A 14,328-nucleotide genomic window follows, 5' to 3' on the forward strand; every position below is an offset into this window, starting at 1 on the left:
GCAGGGAGGAAGGACCTGCGGAAACGCTCCTTCATGCATCTAGGATGCAGCAGTCTGTCACTGAAGGAGCTCTGCAGTTCAACAACATTTACATGCATAGGGTGGGAGATTCTGTCCATCAGTGATGTTATTTTGGCCAGAGTCCTTCTGTCTTCCACCACCTGCACTGGTTTTAACTCGCAGATTAAAAGAACACAAACGTTTAGCTCCTGGGCACGAGTTCAGTTTAATAAGAACAAAATGTATTAATAACAATAGTAATGTTGCGGGAATTGCCGTCTTGTGTGTGACTGGGTGCAGTAAGGAGTGTATGTGATGTGTGTGTGAGCATGCGCGTGAAGGAAACGCGGGGAGCGAAAGAGAAAAATGGAGAGAGTGTGTCATGGGTAGAGAGGGCGACCGGGAGCAGCGTTCTAACGGGCTACAGGCTATGCAGTGTGTTTTCGAAGTGTGCAGTACTGTTATTAAAGCCTCATCTCTTCAGTACTCTCCGGTGCCTCGGCTGATTTCTGTCTGCCTCACTACTCCACAAAAGTGAAGGGAGTTAACCCCGAAGGAGGACAAACTTCGGCCCTGGAGGAAGCATCTCCCCTCGCGTCTCCCGACCACGGTCAGGGGACTGACGGCGAGGAATGGTTAACACTGGCGACCACGAAGGGACCCTCTCACGTTGTCAAAGGAGTGGTGAGCACTGAGAAAAACCGACAGGCTAAAGCGGCTAACGCAGTTTTCCCGCACGAATCCCTTCGTTGAAGCTGAATGCCGCAGCTACGGCCGTGAGGGAAACACGGGCAGCAGCATGAACTATTATCCAGCTCCTACTCCCCAAATGAAAATCCACTATCCAGACTCAAACCTATTTTCCTCCGCTCACATGGACAGTTTTGTACACAGCACACCGGCTCAGTTTAACGCAATGTTAAATACACCCATGCAATGTATGCCTTCCAGTAGCCTTAATGAAGCCATAAGCTATGGGGAAACCACTGCACAGCATAAACCCCGCTCGAAACCAGGCAAGACCCGCTGTGTGCCCCGTCAGCCCCCACCTGACAGTGAAGAGGACGGTGACACTAGAGAGTCCCCACCCTACGTCCGGGCCAATATGACGGCACCACACCGTGGAAGGAATTTCTGCACAGGTTTAAGAGCTGCGCTGAAGCCAACTATTGGTCAGAAAAACCAATGACAACTCAGCTTAAATTCTGCCTAGTTGGAGCAGCAGGGGCCATTATCCACAGAAATCCCCGCTCATCCAAATGGGATTACCGCCGCCTGGTGGACGAACTGGAAACTGCATATGGCCCTTCTTCTGACCATGCAGCTGCTGTTGCTGTAGAACTGAGGTAGCGAGTGCGTAAACCTGGTGAGGCCCTGCATGTTTTCAGAGATGACATTTATGGGAAAGTGGCTGTTGCATATGGTAATAGAGCAGAGATTGAACAAGACTCTATAGCTGTTGAAGTTTTCACCAATGGGCTGGGTGATGCAGAAATAGTACAGAAGTTGCTAGAGAGGCACCCAGCCACACTTGCCTGTGCATACAAAATAGCCCACCGACACGAAACCACTAAAAGGGCTGCATCTTATGTAACCAGTGCCATGCAGCAAGGAGCCCGTAACGCAGCTGAACGCCGGCCCCGAGCTGCTGTCGTCAGAGAAAAAGACAAAGATGAGACTGTTGCTGAGCATGCACCTGCAGCTAGCCCCTCACCGAATCATTTTGTCCCACACACACCCTCGACAACACCGAACAATCACAGAAATTTTAAAAGGAGTGGGGTTTGCTGCCATAACTGTCAAGGTTGGGGCCATGTCCAAAAGCAGTGCCCTTCCCTTCACAAAACCACCAAGGCCTTAACATTGAACAGTAGCCCTTGGGACAGCCCAAAACCCACTGTGCTCCACCTTAAGTGCCAAAGCCAAGAAATGAGTATCCCCATGCGCCTCTACGAAGTGGAGGTATGTGCTGTTTTGGACAGTGGAGCCCGGAGGAGCGTGCTGCTGCTGCCCTACTACAACTCCATCCACCCAGACGTGAGACCACCACTACAGCCCTCAGTTGTTGAGACCTTGCTTGGTGTGGGACCTGGGGACGTGCCGGTGCTAGGTGAAGCCCAGATACCTGTCAATATCAACAATCGACAGGTGGATGTTGATTTCCTGGTGGCAGATATAGCAGGAAATGAGGTGCTGCTTGGGCATCCCTTCCTCACTCAAGCTGAAGCACGTCTTGATTTCGGCAAACGCCGCATCATTCTGTTCGGTGAAGAGGTGCTCGACTACCAAACCGAAGCCAGTACAAAGTCACACGCAGTGAGAATAGCTAGTACTGTGGTGGTGGAACCGGGGCAAGAGTATATGGTGAAAGGCAATGTGCATCCTGGTGCAGCAGCTCGAGGTGACATGATGCTTAGTCCCACCAAAGGTTTTGTTGAGAAGCACAAAGTACTTATCGCCAGAGTCCTAGTCAACGCACAGCCTTCTAAAGCTGTCCCACTTCGCCTTTTTAACCTTGGCAATAAAGCAGTAACAATTAAGGCGGGATCCATTGCCGGGCTCCTCCAGCCAGCTGAGACTGTGGAACCCTCCATGGTCTCCCCAGCTGCAGACTCTCTGACCAGCCCTCCTGTGGTTCCTCTGCACCTGCAGGAGCTCTATGCCCAGAGCTCCACAGACCTCAATGACTATGAACAGCTCCAACTGAAACGCTTGCTTTGCACTTATGGACATGTGTTTTCTACAGGGCCTGCTGACCTGGGCCGAACCAGCCTTGTGCAGCATGACATCATAACCCGTCCTGGTGCCCCAGTCAAACAAAATCCACGAAGAATGGCAGGGGAAAAGCAGCAAAATGCTAATCAGCAGATCTATCAAATCAAATCAAATCACTTTTATTGTCACATCACATGTGCAGGCACACTGGCACAGCACATGCGAGTGAAATTCTTGTGTGCGAGCCCCACAAGCAACAGAGATGTGCAAACACAACAACACAAACGAGCAAAATACAAGAATGGCCAACCTGAAACTAATAAATATATGTACAATATATAATAGTGTATGCATTTCTGGATGTGTATACTAAATATTTTCCTACGTGTGTGTGTGTGTGTGTGTGTGTGTGTATACACATTTTTACAAATTAAATAGTAAAAAAAAAAAAATAATAATAATAATAATAAAATATATAAAATATACAGAGTTGAATATGTGCAAAACAGTGGCATTTATATACAGTATGGAGTGCATAATGTTAAAGTTCCAGTAGTGAAGCTGAGGTGTCTATGACGTGTTCAGCAGTCTGACGGCCTGGTGGAAGAAGCTGTCTCTCAGTCTGCTGGTACGGGACCGGATGCTGCAGAACCTCCTTCCTGATGGAAGTAGTCTGAACAGTTTATGGCTGGGGTGACTGGAGTCCTTGATGATCCTCCCCGCTTTCCTCAGGCAGCGCTTCCTGTAGATGTCTTGGAGGGAGGGAGCTCACCTCCAATTATCCGTTCAGAGCACCGCACTACTCTCTGGAGAGCTTTGCAGTTGTAGGCGGTGCTGTTGCCATACCAGGTGGTGATGCATCCAGTGAGGATGCTCTCAATGGCACAGTGATAGAAGGTCCTGAGGATGCGGGGGCTCATGCCGAATCTTTTCAGTCTCCTGAGAAAGAAGAGGCGCTGCTGCGCCTTCTTCACTGTTTTGTTTGTGTGTACTGACCACGTAAGATCCTCAGCCAGATGTACACCAAGGAACCGGAAGCTGCTCACTCTCTCCACAGCAGCGCCGTTGATGGTGATGGGGGTGTGTACTTCTCTGCACCTCCGGAAGTCCACTATCAACTCCTTTGTCTTTGCGACGTTGAGGGTGAGATGGTTGTCTTGACACCAGTGGGTCAGGGCGCTGACCTCCTCCCTGTAAGCCGTCTCATCACCGTTGGTGATAAGACCCACCACTGTAGTGTCGTCCGCAAACTTCACAATGATGTTGGAGCTGTTAGTGGCTGTGCAGTCGTAGGTGTAGAGTGAGTACAGGAGAGGGCTCAGTACACACCCGTGTGGAGCACCAGTGTTCAGTGTGATGGGGGATGAGGTGATGCTGCCCAGTCTGACCACCTGGCGTCTGTCAGACAGGAAGCTAAGGATCCAGCTGCAGAGGGAGCTGCTCAGTCCTAGATCCTGCAGTTTCCTGTCCAGCTTCGAGGGAACGATGGTATTGAATGCTGAGCTGTAATCTACAAACAGCATCCTCACATACGTGTCTCTCTTCTCCAGGTGTGACAGGGCAGTGTGTAGTGTCAGGGCTATGGCATCATCAGTGGACCTGTTGTGGCGGTATGCAAACTGTAGAGGGTCCAGTGAGTCGGGTAGTGCAGAGCAGATGAAGTCCCTGACCAGCTTCTCGAAGCATTTGCTTACGATGGGGGTCAGGGCTACAGGTCGCCAGTCGTTCAATGAGGAGATGGTGGAGGGTACAGGGACGATGGTGGCCATTTTGAAGCAGGCTGGGACTACAGACAGAGAGAGGGAAAGGTTGAAGATGTGCGTGAACACTCCAGCCAGCTGAGCCGCGCATGACTTGAGGACGCGGCCGGGAATCCCGTCCGGACCAGTAGCTTTGCGTGCGTTCACCTTCCTGAAGCACTTCCGCGCATCCTCCTCAGACACAGTGTGCGCACTGACGTCATCCGCGGTGCGCACACTGTCCGGTCTCATGGTGTTCGCTGTGTCGAATCTAGCGTAGAATACGTTTAGATCCTCACACAGAGAGGCCGTGGTCTGCGGTGTGCTGGTTTTCCCTCTAAAGTCTGTGATCGTGTTTAGTCCCTGCCACATACTCCGAGGGTTGTCAAACTGTTGCTCCACCCTGTCCCTGTACTCACGTTTGGCTGCTTTGATCGTCTTCCGGAGTTGGTAATGTGCGTGTTTGTAGTCCTATGTGTTCACGGAGGCAAAGGCGGTGTTCCGTGCCGCCAGTGCCGCACGAACATCTCCGTTAATCCAGGGTTTTTGATTTGGGAAGGATTTGACTGTTCTGGATGGGACGACATCTCCCATGCATTTCCTGATAAATCCGCAGACTGAGTCTGTGTATTCATCAATGTCTCTGGCGGCCACGTGAAACATTTCCCAGTCCGCGTGATCAAAACAGTCCCGCAGCGCAGACTCCGATTGGTCCGTCCAACAGTGCACCGCCTTCCGGGTTGGAGCTTCCTGTTTCAGCTTCTGCCTGTAGGCGGGCAGGAGCAGGATGGAGCAGTGATCTGATTGGCCGAATGGGGCGCGGGGGAGGGCTTTGTACGCATCCCGGAAGGAGGTGTAACAGTGGTCGAGTAGCCGGTTTCCACGTGTGTTGAAAAGGATGTGTTGATGGAGTTTTGGTGAGACTTTCTTCAGGTTTCCCTTATTAAAGTCTCCGGCTGTGATAAACGCTGCCTCTGGGTGTGCGGTTTCCTCGCTGCTGATCGCACTGTACAGTTCCCTGAGTGCACGGTCAGTGTCGGCTTGTGGGGGAATGTAAACAGCCGTAATAATCACTGCTGTAAATTCCCTCGGTAGCCAGAATGGCCGGCACTTAATCATCAGGTACTCCAGGTCCGGTGAGCAGAAGGATTTGACCGGGTGCACGTTCGCAAAATCACACCAGCTGTTGTTGATCATGAAACACACACCACCGCCTCTGCTTTTCCCAGTAAGATCCTGTGACCTGTCCGCGCGGTGCACAGAGAACCCCGGCAGTTGTATTGCGGAGTCCGGTACTTTGTCCGATAGCCAGGTTTCTGTGAGGCAGATCACGCAGCAGTCCCGCATCTCTCGCCGGAATGAGATCCGTGCCCGAAGCTCGCACAGCTTGTTCTCCAGAGACTGCATATTAGCCAGTAATAAACTGGGTAACGGTGGTCTGTAAGTGCGCCGTCTCAGTCGAACCAGAACGCCAGATCTTCTCCCTCTGCGTCGGCGTTTGCGGCCTCCAGGGCCAGAGAACAAAGGCGTCTCAGGTGAGATGAATGGGGGGTCTGCAAACGGAGCGTCCGTGTTGCAAAACTTGAACTCCGGAAAGTTATAAGAAAGACCGTCTTTTATGTCCAGTAAGGTTTGTCGGTCGTACACAAGGAGACAAGTGCTGCTCGTGAAAAAATAAAGGAAAAGTAAAATTAAACACAGAAGAAAGCCGTTGCTTGGGGGAGCTCGCGACGAGGCTGCCATACTCGGCGCCATCTTGAAACAAAGACATTCTACAGAGCGGTTTCGCCCAACGCAGCTGCAGCAGCTGGGCCTCGCCCATCGTTATGGTGCGTAAGAAAGATGGGACATACCGTCTCTGCATTGACTACAGGGCTCTCAACGACCACACTATAACAGACGCCTACCGGCTGCCCCGCATCCAGGACACGCTGGACACTCTCAACTGCCAGATGGTTCAGCACATTAGACCTCGCATCAGGCTACTGGCAGGTTGAGCTGACACCTAGAGCACGCAGGGCCGCCGCTTTCTGCACTAGGACAGGCCTCTTTGAGTGGAACGTCATGCCATTTGGACTATGCAATGCCCCGGCAACGTTCCAGTGGCTGATGGACCGCGTCCTGGCTGGCATGCAGTGGGAGACCTGCCTGGTCTACTTGGACGACATCATCGTGCTGGCTAAGGATGTGTCGGGGTGCTGCAACGGCTTGGCCAGGTATTCTATAGACTTCAACAAGCTAACTTGAAACTGAAACCTGCCAAATGCTGCCTCTTTCGCCGCGAAGTTGCTTATCTTGGCCATGTGGTATCCGAGCATGGTGTGGCTACCGACCCCAGCAAAGTTCAAAAAGTTCAGATGTGGCCCACACCTACGTCCATCCAGGAGGTCCGACACTTCATCGGCCTGGCCTCATATTATCGCCGGTTCGTGAAAGATTTTGCCTCTATAGCCGAACCCCTGCACAACCTGACCAAGAAGAATGCACATTTTCAGTGGCATGCTGAGCACCAAGCAGCTTTCGACAAGCTGAAGTGTCGACTCACCTCTGCCCCTGTTCTTGGCTATCCACTTGACCAGGGAGAAATGACACTAGACACTGATGCCAGCGACACTGGCATCGGCGCGGTGCTGTCACAGATGCAACAGGGCGTGGAACGTGTGCTGGCATATGACAGTCGTAAGCTATCAAGAACTGAACAAAACTACTGCACCACACGATGTGAACTACTAGCCGTCGTGGATTTCACGTCCCATTTTCGCCAGTACCTCCTTGGATGGCCTTTCAAAGTGCGCACAGACCACAGCAGTCTACGGTGGCTAACAAAAATGAAAGAGCCAGAGGGACAATTAGCTCGATGGCTCGAGAAGCTTGCTGAGTACAACTTTGAGATCATCCACCGTCCAGGTCGAGTGCACACCAATGCTGATAGCCTCTCCAGAAGACCCTGTCGCCAGTCCTGTCCATGCAGAGTGCAGGACCCCCCCAAGCATCTCGGGGGGACCAGTCATCAGGCAGTCCAATGCGAGTTGGACTCTGACACCAGCTCCCTGTTGCTGAGTCCGGTGAGGGTGGAGGGACAACCGGCTACTACAGCGGTGTGTCTAGTGGGGGTAAGTCATAACACCACTACACCAGAAACAAAGACTTTAGACCAAACTGCTCTTACAAAGTCAGACATTTTATGTCAAAACACTCCTACCAACACAGACATCTCAGAACAGACAATGCACACTAGAACAGACATGTCACCGCAAGCTCCGATGGGAACTGTCCGGGTAGGAGCCCCAATGGAGCGCGTTGCGCTGGACATTATGGGACCACTGAATGAGACGGAGCGCAGAAGCCGATATGTGCTTGTGACTACTTTACAAAGTGGACCGAAGCCTTTCCTATCCCAGATGAACGGGCTGCAACCGTTGCCGAGGTCGTTGCATCTGAGTGGGTGTGCCGCTATGGGATACCTCAAGCACTGCACAGTGACCAGGGACGCAATTTTGAATCTAATGTGTACCAGGGGGTGTGCAGTTTGTTTGGCATAGATAAGACTCATACAACGCCATTCCGACCCCAGTCAGATGGCCAGGTTGAACGTTTCAATGCCACTCTCCAGAAGATCCTGGCCTCCACAGCAGAGCGTTGCCATTGGGACTGGGACCTGATGATCCCGTACGCTGTTATGGCCTACAGGGTGACCAAACACAGTGCTACAGGTTTCACCCCGAACTTCATGATGTTTGGCCGCGAACTGAGTGAGCCAGTGGACCTTGTCGCAGGTCTACCTCCTGATCCAGACAACCAACCCTCAGCTCCAGAGTATGTGCAGCAAATGCGTGAGCGGCTGGAGCTGGCCCACCTCATTGCCAGGGAAGCCCTGGGTGAGTCAGTCAAGCGTGCAAAAAGGCAATACGACAAGAACTGTTGCCACACACAGTATAAGACTGGAGATCCTGTGTGGTATCTCATCAAAGGAACACGTCACGTCAGAAAGTTCCTCCCATCGTATGAAGGACCATTCTTTGTCCTGGGGCAATTGGATGACCTAGTTTATCGGATCCAGAAGAACCCAAGGTCTAAAGTGAAAGTTGTCCACCATGACCAGCTAAAGCATTATCGCTGCCGCGAGCCACTGGACAATACCTGGGTCCTTGATCAAGCTCATCAGTGGTCCCCTACAGAGGTCCCACCACCAGCTTTAGAGGATGACCAAGCAGACCGTGATCTGGGTCTGGACAGTCTGTTCTCTACTGCAACTGGCAATGGCCCCAGCTCCTCTCAGCCTTCTGTCTCAGTTGCAGCTGATCCCGCTCTGGTTGTGGTTGTCCCATTGTCCCCTTCCCATGTAGACCATGAGAATGGTGGGGGTGTGGTGGGTGAGCCAGACCACCCGGGCCAGCAGTTTCAGCGACCAACTCGTCGGCGCAGAGCTCCAGATCGGTATGGAGTGTGGATCACTTAGCTTGGTTTACCTACCATGGACAGTTCCAAGTAGGACTGAAGATTCAGTTCAAGTTTAAATCGTTTCAGCCTCCTACACTGTTAGCTACAATGGTTTAAAAGAGCTATATTTTTCATTGTTCCAGTGTTTACATTTAAAAACAAAAGTGAGTAAAGTATCTGAAGGACCTACGGGGTTATCTACATGCACTTAACCATTTGTATTTGTGCCTTCCTAGATGCTAGGATAAGTGAGTTATTCCCGGTCGCCATGTAATAGTTACAGTTGTGTAATTTCTTTTCTACTTAACAGCACTTGAAATGCTTTATTTTGCACATGTATGTACACCTTACTTGAGCCAACCTCTTTGTCACTGAAGTGCACTCGTTGATACTATACCTCACCTTATATGCGGTAATGGCTAACACTTTTATCTAAAAATAAAAATGGAGAGAGTGTGTCATGGGTAGAGAGGGCGGCCGGGAGCAGCGTTCTAACGGGCTACAGGCTATGCAGTGTGTTTTCGAAGTGTGCAGTACTGTTATTAAAGCCTCATCTCTTCAGTACTCTCCGGTGCCTCGGCTGATTTCTGTCTGCCTCACTACTCCACAAAAGTGAAGGGAGTTAACCCCGAAGGAGGACAAACTTCGGCCCTGGAGGAAGCATCTCCCCTCGCGTCTCCCGACCACGGTCAAGGGACTGACGGCGAGGAATGGTTAACAGTAATAATACAACATTTTATGATTGTTTTAGTGTATTATAACGTCACCTCATAGTATCGTTAGTGTGGTGTGTCAGTTATTCTGTTTTGGTCCATTTTCATCACAAGTGAATGAAAATGGATCCAGACTAGATTATTGTGATGACAATCAACAGATCAAATACGGATCAATACAAATGTAAAAACCCAGTGCCTCTCTAATAATCAGTGATGGGAATAACTGCATTACAATTAACGGCGTTACAAACGGCGTTACTTTTTTCAGTAACGAGTAATCTAACTAATTACTATTCCTATTGTTACAACGCCGTTAAAGTTACTAACAAGAAAATGCAGTCCGTTACTATTTTTCAACAAACAGACGGTTGAAGCTGTGTTCAGCTTATGGCATCTTATATCAGTTGCTGGAGGAGCCAAGATGGCGACCTGTGTGGACACTTCTCTGTAAGCTCGTGAATTTCTGATGAGTACCTAACGTTTTAAATGATCTAAACTTTCTCAGCAGGTGACCCAGGTGATTGATATATGCATTTTTTTTCTTCTTTTTTTTTCCTGCTCATTCTGTTGTTTTTTGCCCGTCTCCCCCGTCCCTCTTCTCAGCTGTTTCTCTTTCCCTCTTTCTTTCTCCCCTTCTTTCCCCCAGTCAAGTCTGTCCCGTATTCAGTAAATGAAAATAAAATGAACAATAAAAGGTGAATCAAATAGACCATTACGGCAAGGCTGGGATGGTCAATTTGGTAAAGTAAATCCGTTGGGCATCTTTCTTTGCCTTTAGACAACAATTCTGATGGCAAAAGAGCCAAACGGGACAGGCAAAAAAAAAAAAAAAAAAAGATCTAAACGGACTCAGATTATTAGAAGTGACTCATTGCACTTGTATTTTGCGCACGTACAGGACATCTTTATAACATAAAATCAGGCCGAACTCAGTTTCTTTTTTTTCCCTGCCGAATTCCAACACGGTGAAGTGTTAGCTTGTATAGAAACATTTAGCTAATAGCCATGGGATAAGCTTGCAAAATGGCCAAAAAAGAGGCAAGAAGAAAGGAAGGACTGATAATGGTCTTGGAGCCAGATAAAAACCTTTGCAGGCTTATGCTAACCTCTTCCTCAGACCCTTCTTAACAGACCCCTCTTTTTTTTTTTTTTTCTGCTTTTGCTCTTGACGAAGGCGGTCGCACTTTTCTCCTCCTCCTCCTCTCCCTTAGCTTCCCTGCTTAGCCTCTTATGTCCTTGTCTAGTCTCGTGTTTTTTGTATTACTTTTCCTTGGAACATTCTCTCACAGTCTGTTCTCTAAAACCTAAAAGAGGAATTATGGATTGGATCAACTGGTCCCTAAATGCAATTGACACCCCTTTCTCAACAAGAAGTTTGGGTTGGGTGAGCCTGAGTACTGAAGATATCTACCTATTCGGAACCATGGTAACAGGGTTCTGGATGATCGGAGCTGGCTTGGCCCTGACTTATCGAAGAATTAAGAAAGCGGAACCGGCTGTTCAAACCCCCACAAGGCTGCCCGCTGGGATTGGAACGATGGGAGAGGCATGAGTTTCTCAAAATGGGCTCATTGAGTCAGCACAGATAAGATCTTGGAGAGGCTACGGCTGCTGTGAATACTCAGAATAAGATCTCTGACTGCAGACTGGATACATCTCGGAAGGGCTCGCTCGGAATAACAGGGAAATGGTAGGCTTGTCACATTCAAAATGGAGATATGTAATAACAAACACTGGTCTCCGTTTTTTAGGTGCTTTCTTGAAATAGTCAGCAATTTAAAAGTAGGATAGAACCGACAGGGGCATGTGCTGAGAGGTGGTGCTGCACAAGAACAAGACCAAATAAAGAAAAATTATTGTGTTTAGCTTCGATAAATTCAAATTAAAATGTACCATTACACTCAGAGGATCAATATGAAATCAAATATATGCTAATTTTGTATGAAGTACATGACTGATAACTGTTCTGTCCTGAGCTTTTGTTTTTACAGCACCCACTTGACCACACCAACAGTTTCTCGCCACCAAAAGGGGGTACTTGCAAAGAATAGGGAGGAATATCATCAACATTGGGAAAGGTAAGCCCCGAAGGGGGTGATGACACCATAAATTTTACTTATGGTCAAATTCTCAAAATTTGACCCCAAACATGAAAAATTCTTCAAACATTTAGAGACAGAGTGGAGTTCTAGATAAACATAATGTCGCAAACCAAATAAGGATGGAGCATTGGAATCGATAAGATGGTGAAATAACACGCAGTAAAATGTTGCTCATGTTGATTATGTTTATTCCAGTGTGCAGAGCAAGGTTATTATCGTTAACGAAAACTAACGAAATAACGAAAACTAGAAGTGAAAAAACATTTTCGTTAACGAAAATAAAAATAAAATAAAAAAAAGGAAAACTAACTAAAACTATAATGAGTGTTCACAAAACTAACTAAAATTAACTGAATTTATAGCAAAAATGTGTTTAGTTTCATTGATGTGTGCGTGTCCTACAATAGTCAAGGGTGAAAATGAAGTTTAGTTTCCGGATTTTTTCTTGCTGTCTCATTATGCCAGCAGGTGGCCAGTACGTTAGTCGAGTCGTCTGTGTTGCTGCTCCATCCACGCGCAGAATCATGTCAGGAAAAGTCGGGAGAAAGCGCCAGAGTCCAATTTGGGATTACTTTGAATATGACTGTGTTTTGGATAAAGCAAGTGTCTTGTAGTGGAAAGAGACAAATTATGAGGGAAATTTCTAAAGGGAAAAAATCCCACAAACCTTAAAGTGCACTTGAAAAGCTCACACAAGAAGGCTAACCTAGCTTACCTTGAAAAGGTAAGGGGGAGCACACTCCCCCTCCTCAAAGAGCTCCCCCCACTCAACCCTCATCCCCAGAAACAGAAGCTAACCCCATGCAAGGTAGCGTGATGCATCCCGAGACAACAGGACGGGGACATCTACATAACTGTGTGAGTCAATTGCCTTCAAAAGGTTTATCAATTCACTTGAACCAAAATTACGAACACCTGGTGCTGCAAAAGTTAATAGTTAGTCTCAATACCCAAGGATAAGCAGAAGAGCATGACTGATATGAAGAAACTGGGATTTTGTTACACTTAATTTTTGCAAACACAACTAAAAATATAACTGAAACTAATCAAAACTAAACTGAAACTAAGGATTTTCAAAAAGAAAATAGAAACTAAACTAAACTAGCAAACAATTGGTAAAAACTAATTACAACTGACATAAAATTGAAAATCCAAAGTCGAAACTAAATAAAAATAAAAACTAATGAAAATTGCAAAACTATTAAAACCTTGGTCCAGACTAAGATGGCGTTGGACATCTTCAGGGCGGAAAAGGGTTGGTGTGACCAAGGTGTGGTTTGGCTTGTTGTATGTATATTTCAAGATGATATGGCTCTGGATGGACCAGTTACCAGGGCATGGAAGGAGGACGGACTCATTAATTAAGGAGAAGGAAATTTCTGGGATTGGAGATCCTCTGGGTGAGTGGTTGACTAAAAGCATGCATAAAATAAAAGCTATTTTTCATTATTGATTGGTAATAGATTGATAATTGGCCACATTTACAACTGTATTGACTTGTTGTGGACGTAGTCTACTTCATGTTTAAGCACTCTAATTAACAGATTGGAAATAGTGACATTAAAGGACGAGTATGCAGCGCCACTCTGTCAGTTGCCAGTGACGGTGGGGCTCAGTGATGAATCAGGTGAGCTGGATTCATGGCTGAATCAAAACAAAGCTTCCCCTGCTGTGGTCAGTAAGGGAAAAACAGGGAGAAATATAATTTAAAAGAGGCATTTATAAACGTTTATGTGTGAAGTTTATGAACGGGATAGAATAGAATAGAATAGAATAGCCTTTATTGTCATTGTACAGAGTACAACGAAATTGGAGTGCCACTCCCTTGGTGCAAGTTTCAATAATAAATATAAATGTAAAATATAAAAAGTACAAAAAAACAATCGTAAGTACTCAAACAATAGTATGTACAATATATACAGGATAGCAGCATTAATATAATGACAGTATGAATAGCAGCATAATATAATGACAGTGACGGTATGGAATAGGTTCAGTTGTTTTTGTGCTTATTTACTACGGTGATAGCTCTGGGAAAGAAGCTATCCCTGAATCTGTTTGTCCTGGTTTTATGTGACCTGTACCGTCGGCCTGACGGTAATAGTTCAAACAGTTGGTTGCTGGGGTGAGAGTGGTCCTTGATGATATTGCCAGCTCTGCTGAGGTACCGAGAGTTTGCAGTGACCTCCAGGCTGGGCAGAGAGCAGCCAGTGATCTTCTGGGCTGTGTTGATGACCCTCTGCAGTACTTTCCTGTCCGCAGCTGAGCACCCTGCATACCATGTTGTTATGCCGTACGTTAGGATGCTCTCTATGGTGGCTCTGTAAAATGTCACCAGCAGCCTCTCCTCCAGGTTGTTCCTCCTGAGCACTCTCAGAAAGTGGAGACGGTGCTGGGCCTTTTTAACCACCGACGTAGTATTTGCAGTCCAGGAGAGGTCATCAGAGATCTGCACGCCCAGAAACCTCATGGAGCATACCCTCTCCACACAGTTCCCATGAATGAAAAGGGGGTGTTTTACTGTTATTTCAGCATCAGCATTATCGTTACATCAGAATCATATAACAAGCATTGCATTAAACATTGCTTGAAGCTATTGACATTACATTAACATTT

General features: G+C 47.6%; 1 pseudogene across 1 annotated transcript; it reads left to right on the plus strand.

Annotated features, from left to right (window-relative positions):
• The first annotated feature begins 382 nt into the window (after nucleotides 1–382).
• On the plus strand, nucleotides 383–10,322 carry LOC146656450 (uncharacterized; annotated as a pseudogene). The gene is made up of 7 exons (XR_014914266.1): nucleotides 383–386; nucleotides 485–684; nucleotides 1,043–1,172; nucleotides 1,214–1,346; nucleotides 1,389–2,775; nucleotides 6,354–8,444; nucleotides 9,078–10,322. The product of XR_014914266.1 is annotated as an uncharacterized LOC146656450 (transcript).
• The last annotated feature ends 4,006 nt before the right edge of the window (nucleotides 10,323–14,328 follow it).

The sequence above is a fragment of the Rhamphochromis longiceps genome, linkage group LG13 (assembly GCF_057381845.1).
Source record: "Rhamphochromis longiceps isolate RC_006_pf linkage group LG13, R_longiceps_female_GT1.1, whole genome shotgun sequence".
In the NCBI taxonomy this organism is placed as follows: domain Eukaryota; kingdom Metazoa; phylum Chordata; class Actinopteri; order Cichliformes; family Cichlidae; genus Rhamphochromis; species Rhamphochromis longiceps.